The 7,003-nt window shown below is 34.1% G+C and overlaps 1 protein-coding gene across 1 annotated transcript in view; it reads left to right on the top strand.

Annotated features, from left to right (window-relative positions):
- Positions 1-3,904: 3,904 nt before the first annotated feature.
- The window catches only part of LOC121517774 (tubulin-specific chaperone cofactor E-like protein), a 28,619-nt gene continuing 25,520 nt past the window's right edge, over positions 3,905-7,003 (top strand). The window contains exons 1-3 of the mRNA XM_041799795.1: positions 3,905-3,969; positions 6,206-6,327; positions 6,493-6,563. The gene's annotated coding sequence lies outside the window, so the exon portion shown is untranslated. The remainder of the gene's footprint in view (positions 3,970-6,205; positions 6,328-6,492; positions 6,564-7,003) is intronic.

The following is a 7,003-nucleotide window of genomic DNA, read 5'->3' as shown; positions in this document are numbered from 1 at the left end:
TAAAGAAATAAAGTCTTTAGAGTTTGATGCATAGTCATTAATAATGTTATATTCTGTTACCCAAAACAGCATATTTATTAAAAGTCCATTACAAAAATGTACCTTTTTACTTCAATGCATATTTTGTCAGTACAATCAGTTTATAACTCTGATACTGTTAAGAGACAAAATATTTATTATCCGTCAGTGAGGAGTGTGGTTTAATTTAATACTGTAGAAAAGGGCAAATAAATCTGTCAAAGTTTAGTCAACACTTAAGTACATCTGCACACTTTGTTAATTTTTCCTTTACATTTTCATACTAATGTCGTGTAAAAGGTACACTTACAATTGCCAACTGTAATATTTCCTTTGTAGACATAAAAGAAAAGAAAAAAAAAGATTAACTCTCTTACAAATATTTTAGAAAAGGATAAACATAGACTGAGATTCATATTATGATTAAGTTAAATTATAAGGACAACACATGATGTACATGTTACATATAATACGCAGAAAGTACTTAATGTGTTATTTTTGCAAACAAGAAAAAAAAGAAAAATTAATATTGAGTTGTGTGCAAACATAAGCCTTATATAACACAAGATATTATTTGAATATAATATGGTAGATTTGAATCAAAACCTGCACTCATAGAGCAATTGTAAGGAAACAGAAATAATAGCAATAAAAATGACTGACTATTATTGTTATCATTCTTTTTATTATTGAATAACTGCTTTTGTTAGTTTGTTTTAGCAGTACTTGTGTTTACTTTTCATTGAAAAGTGGAGGCAAGTTTGGAATTCTGCATTTACATTTCAACATTTTTACAAAAGTGTTGATAGAAAGTAAAACTTCATCATATTTCAAAGCATATGTCTTTCAAGAATGTTTATTGATGGTTATTGCCTTCATGATAACATTTTATGAGGACGTTTAAAATTTCCTCAAACTCTCTGCATGGTGTGTGTTTGACCACCAGATGTCACTATTGCACAGAGTTATGGGATCCTTGCTAAAAGCCACTGGCTGAGGGTTTAGGTTTTTGGTTTACAAATCGAAAGCCTCTCTCCATAAAAATTCCTTTCTCATTTGTCGTTATAAATCTTTATCAATTCATAATTTTCATCTGCAGGTAATTCATCCCTTTTGTCAGTAAAGATTGATTATTTTTTTTGTGGAGCTGTTGTTTGTGTTTTTCATAACCCTCTTAATCAAAGAATAAAACTCTTGGTTTTCATGGACAATTTATGAATTTATGTGCTTCAGTTGATGCATCACTTTCTGCATTTTGAGTCAATATTTTCCCAAGATTTTTTTTAATCCCCAGAATCACTTACTACCTTTTCTCATGTATAACGTATCTTAAATGTAGTCTCCCAACAAAATTCATCATTATGAGCCTTATTTTCTCTGGTTTATTAGCTGTATTACTGATAATAAACAGGGATTCAGAATAAACTCTGAAATACCAGGGGCATGGGTAAAATTTGTTTTATTATTATCATTTGTCATTACTTTTGTCATTTTTATTTCATTGACCGTTGTGAGTTTTTCTTTCTTTAACGGAAGGATACCAATGTTTAAGTCCAGGTGTGTACCTGCCTGCTCATTCTGCCAGTTTACCAACTTTGAATGAACAGCATTTATCACAAACTACAGAGCTAGTTACTCAAAAAATTACAGAGAAAGGAAAACGTTTTTCTAAGTCAATCTCTGCATGTAGATGTGTATTGATGGAAGAAGTTATCATTCAGGCTTCATGAGCACCTCAATCCACCTGACCTCCAGCCCCTATAACACAACTTCAAGTGGCCATGGCAACTATGGCCCTGATGGATCAGCTGCCTGATGCCAGGCATATACTGAAAGGTTACCACCTGACCCTGATAAGATGTCCTCTGAAAAAGAAACACTTTATTTTTCAAAACTGAGTACTGCCGCTAACAAACCCCTCCGTAATAGGTAAAAATATAGGAATTTCACCTATAGAGTTAACTGTTGGCTTCAGTGCTGTCGATGTAGACTCAATGTTTTAACAAAAAACATATTTCCCATACCTTACCAAGTAGATTTAAGAGCAAAAATAACAACTTTACCAAGTGAGAGCTAACCTAATGTTGTGATTGCATTTCAGTTAGATTAAAGCATCAACAGTATTTGTTTAAGTTAAGGAAAGGTCATGGTTGAAGTTAAACATTTAAATCAGTGTGAACTGCACAGACATCTCCTGCATTCTTAAGGCCTATTCATGCTCTAGCTACCTTTGGCAACTATACTAAAAAGCATGTTTGCAGTCCAGCATGTTTGCTTGTAAGCTTGTTGAGAGCCTAGTTCAAAACATGGTTTGGGTCTAAAGAGCTAATTTCTCTGGTCACATACATTGCACATGAGCAAATTTCTTCAGAACTTATCACTTTGGATTGTTAAGATGATTCAAATTTTTGGGATTTAAATGCACAGTTTGTTGAATTCTGCCACCAGGGGGCTCTCAACCAAAACAATAAAATTATGAGGACCACTCGTCATACTTCTTGTTTGAATTGGCCACCTCCAGCATGAAAGTTGAAGTGCACATTTCTCTATTGTTATGAGAAATTTTCAAGAGTAAGCAATACGTTGGTTTTCTGTTCAGTAAATCCGGCTAATGAGGTGCCTTTTTATTGAGCAGAGTCCTCAGTGCAAAAGAAAAACTGGTAGTATTGAGAATGAGGCTGCAGAGATGGGTGGCATTTACAGTACTGGTCTGGACTCGCTGGAAATGCTGAAATGAAGGTCCCAGGATGAAGATGTTAGATGATACAAAAAGTGGGTGAGAGCACCCAAACTAAGGTCATGTCACAAGACAAGGTCATTTATTATTATTATTATTATTATTATTATTATTATTATTATTGAAAGGGTAATTGTAATAACTGATATTGATAACTCATTGGTCACATGTTCAAGAGATTCTTACCATCACAAAAAGTACATTTTTAACAGTAAAATGCTTATTTCAATTTAATTATTATTATGTACTACTCACAATACACAACTTACACCATAGGTCCCAATTAGAGGCCCTTATGAATTTAGGATTTTATATAGTTTATGGGTCAAACATGAAGAGAAAAAGCAAAAATACATATTTTACTGGATTAAAAGAACAAAATTAATGTCCAATTACAAAACAAACGTTCCTTCTGTCTCTAATCTATAATTATAACACAATAACATGAGTTAAACCACAGTTCAGCAAATTAGCAAATTAGGTTAAATTAAGTTTAAAGACTATTGCAATAAAGTAAAAGTACAGTTACTTTGGTTAAAACTAACTGAAAGAGAAGTAAAAATATTGGTGTAAAAACTGCTCAAGTAAAAGTAAAAACAAGAAACAAAAAAACTTTTAGTTTACTTAGAGTTCGGAGAAGCTGTAAAGTACAGTAGAATATAGTCTTACCTTATTGGCAATAAAAACATCAGAATTTAGATCTCACACCTGGTTGTTCAGGTAAAGTCACACTTAGAACTTCTTGTTTTTGATCAGTAAATTATGCTATAAAAAATCAGGTACAATACTTCCCCCTAATATACTGAAGTAAAAGTTTAATGACTGGTTTCCTAATGTACTCAAAAATCCAAGTACGAAAACAGCCACTCAATTGTTGTAATTTGAGTAAATGTGATTTGTTGTCAACCCTTGTTATAATACTCTGAAGGAGGTCAGGATATCATTGTCAGCAGAAACACAATGACATCATCATCTTTTCAGGGGGACCTCCGTTTTTTCTAATTTCTAAAATGATATGTAGTGTTGTAATGACAGTCGTGCCAAAGATATCCCACAAATGGTGAATCATAATGTTGTTAAATTAGACTTAGTCAAAATAGAGAAGAACAATCGTTTTGGGCTTACATGCTACGTCACTTCCGGGATATACTGGAGAGCAAAATGACAGCTGGTTTGTTGTTATCAACAAGGAAAATTCAAAGTACACGTTAAAGGTATGTAGAGCCACGGCCTTCCGTTTACTCCGTTTTGGCGTGTTCCCTGAACAAGCAGGTTTTTACCGTGTTTTTATTGGAAGTATTTCATAACGTTACCGTCTGTAATTCATCTCCGGCTCCATCGAGCTGATGCTGGGGGTCAGTCTCTGAGTCTGGACTGGACACTGTCTGCTCTTCGGTTGTCAACAACAAGCAGTTTATTTTTATTCACCCGTTAAATGTTGGTTCCTGAAACTGGAAACACAAATTATTTTTGTATGTCTGTGTAGGAAACGCTTTACGCCTTTCAGAGTTTAAAAAGCCAGACTTCATTCAGAAATGCATAATTTTTAATTATTCATTCGTTATCGGCCTCTTTGTAATGTCAAAACATCCATGTCAGAAATGTATTTATTCCTCAAGACACATAGATCAATTCGGCCTAAATTCATTAAAATTAGTTCCTCTCACAACAATAAAATATGAACTTTTTAAATCTGTCTTCCCATTGTTGGATTAACAAGTCTTGCAATTTGACGTGGTTTGATATGGAGGTTTGCTAGTAACTAACACATAAAAGTCATTTTTATGTTGTAATATGCATTGATTTTTCAAAAAAGGAGTATGCCGTATTTTCAGCATCTTATTTTGGAATCCTGTGCCATTTGTTTATTACACTTTTAGAGGCACTTTTACCTAGAAGCAACGAAGAATAATATTACGATAATTTAAGTAGTGATTGGCACGGATTCCACCAAACAGAGGAATGCATCATGCCATTCAACATTTTGTCAGTTATAGGTGAGCAAGCCATAAAGTAATAATAAAATGTCTTTTACTACTCAGTTTTAAATAAGTTCTACCTTAATACAACTGCAAAATATTGAAATAAAAACAAAAAAAAAATGTTAAGTTGTTTTAGACTTTGCAGGCTCCAATGGAGAACAGAATTCCATCCAATATTGGCCCCACAATATCATCACAATACTTGATTCACGATTACATATTATTACGATTTTAAACACTTTGCAATACAGTGAGTATTGAGATACTATATATTGCGATCTGTACAATTTTTTCAGCTGTTTAGCTGATGTAGTATTATTCTTGCCCTAATTTTTGTCATATTTCCACAGTATTTTATTTTCATGTGCAAACCTCACGTGTCATGTCCATCTCATTCTTGCCCTGCTTGCATTCCTAATGTCCTTATATCACCAGACAATATGTGTGTGTGTGTGTGTGTGTGTATATATATATATGTATAATGGCAATACATTATTCCCATGGTGTAATTATCTGTGCTCACAAGATAAATATATTGTAGAGAAAATATTTTTTGTGAGAACAAGATAATTAACCTCAGAAGATTTCAATGTTTAACCACATGATAACTATGATATTAAAAGATAATATAATGATTTATAATGATGCTGCACTCACAAGATAACAGGGCTGTGCATATACTTATTTCCACAAGATAAATATGTTGGTCACACAGGATGTTTATTTTAGCTCCACTCATTAAACTTTTTTTTTTTTTTTTTCAAAATATTTGCACACAAGATGATTCTGTTTTGAGCATAAGATGATAACGTTGTTCCCTCTTTGATTATCCTGTGCTGACAAGATGATCATTTGTAGTGCTGGGGAAATTAATCAAGATTTGATTTCTATCACAAATTTGGGTTCCCAAGGTTATGGAAACAAGATAATCATTATGAAAAAATAACCATGCCACATGCCAATAATCTTGTTTGATAAAGGAGATGATGATTTCTGCCATCCAGTAGCCCTAATTGTTTGTGCACACAAGAAAGAGACTTCTGATCACAAAATAAAAATGTTCTTTTGGACTTCAGGGGCTTCTGCCCTCTGTTTTACTACACAATTGGATGCATATATTTGAATTTATATCAAATTTACCAAAGTTCTCAAGATATTCTGGCTGAGCAGACTCACTTTTTATAGAGGGTCTGAACCCCTTTTGACCCACACATTCTTTTTTTCTTTTTTATAATTTACTTGCTGAAAAGAGATTCATGTTTGACTTCATGTGATTCCTGTCTAGGTTTATTTTTTATTTATTAGCTCTTCTGGGGATGTTCTGTCTTGTTTGCTGCAAAGGTGGTTTGGCTACTCACTGTAGCACCAAGCTCTAAATCTATGTTTGTTCATGTTTGTTCTGATTTTATTGAAACTAGTGAATAAATTACAAGGCAGGCAGTGATCTTTGACCTTGTTTGCTCCTCAGTGCCATGTGCTGACAGCTCTCCCAAGTTTTCCTGGCCTGTCCTGATCACATCCTGACGCCTGATCAAAGAGGGGCTAGCATTTCTTCTGGACGTATCTGTCAGCCCTACCAGCCACTCTGGAGTAAGACACAGCTAACAATGCAAAAGGCCTTATCTTGTATCTTTATTTTGGACAGATGTGTCCTGTAAAAATAACATTTTCTTTCGGCTGCATGTAAAACAAATGCACAAATACATCTGTCAATGGATGCAAATTTAATAAGAGTGCTCCTGATTTCTTTGACAGGCCAACAGTAGTAACAGAGACAAAGACTGTGAGCAGTGACTGTGGTCAAATCAAGGAAAGCATCTCTTCAGGTAAGACGCCATTTCTATTCAACTCAAATCATATTAAAGTAGAATTTTCATTACACCTTAAATGCATGCTGACAAAGTGCTTTTGATATCCTACCACAATTTACCGCAGCCCAGTCTCACTTAATGAGACACAGTAACTGGACCTTTTTATTTTTTTATTTTTGTTAAAACCGCTACATAATTAATGCTTTCCTGCAGCTGATTCAACTGTGGCTCTGCCCACTGAGCGTCTTAAAAAGCACCCAGATGCTCGACATTTTAGTTATAGACGCTTAAGTGATAAGTTGGGTCAGAGGGGCCTTCTTCACTTGTTTTTTTAGTTTCAAAAGTTCAGCCTGAAGATCAGACATTGTGTGACTCTCCTCAGGGTATATTTGGGAAGATTTAAAAGTGGGATGTGTCTGTGGTTTGCTGATAAGAGCTGAGGACACCTCTTTGTG

This window comes from Cheilinus undulatus, linkage group 2 (genome assembly GCF_018320785.1).
Source record: "Cheilinus undulatus linkage group 2, ASM1832078v1, whole genome shotgun sequence".
Taxonomy (NCBI): domain Eukaryota; kingdom Metazoa; phylum Chordata; class Actinopteri; order Labriformes; family Labridae; genus Cheilinus; species Cheilinus undulatus.
Note: the sequence above shows the minus strand (reverse complement) of the source record. Positions and strands in the feature narration are given on the sequence as shown.